The following is a 610-nucleotide window of genomic DNA, read 5'->3' as shown; positions in this document are numbered from 1 at the left end:
CGGCCGCCCCGCCCCGCCCCGGTCCGCCTCGCGTGGGGCGAGGGGGACCTGCAGAGGTCACCCGGTTCCGCCCTTGGGATCGGCCCGTGCACGGGACGGCCAGCAGGGTTAGGGCTTGGGGTGGTGGGCCCGAGCCCCCAGGCTGGGACACTGCGGCAGCGGGGCCGGGTGAGGGCTCCGGGCTGGATGATGGGTTGTGCGGGGTGGTTGGGGCAAGGGCGATCCAGCCTCAGGCAGGGGGATGCACTGGTTCGGTGTTTCTCACCCTGCGGGTCGTGACCCACAAGTGGGTCGCAAGGACACACAAAAGGGTCGTGGGCAAACTAGACGTGGATTCTCCTTTAAAGGTGAAAGATGCCGGAACCCACGGCTTTTCTTTTGCAGGCTGACAGAGCTCCACGTGCTAAGGGGCTGAGGCCTGGGGGTGGTGGGTCAGGACTGGCCATCGATGTCTACAAATGGGTCCTGGTACAAAAAAATGTTCAAAACCACTGCTACAGATGACCTCTGAATGTGATGTGGGGGTCCAGATGTCTCTCCAGACCTGTGGTTTTTCCACCTTTGTAGCCTTGGCTAAGCTGGCTCTTAGTGTCCCCAGCCGCCGGCCCCC

This window comes from Alligator sinensis, unplaced genomic scaffold, assembly GCF_000455745.1.
Source record: "Alligator sinensis unplaced genomic scaffold, ASM45574v1 scaffold327_1, whole genome shotgun sequence".
Taxonomy (NCBI): Eukaryota; Metazoa; Chordata; order Crocodylia; family Alligatoridae; genus Alligator; species Alligator sinensis.
The sequence above is the reverse complement of the archived record's forward strand: the minus strand, read 5'-3'. Positions refer to the sequence as shown.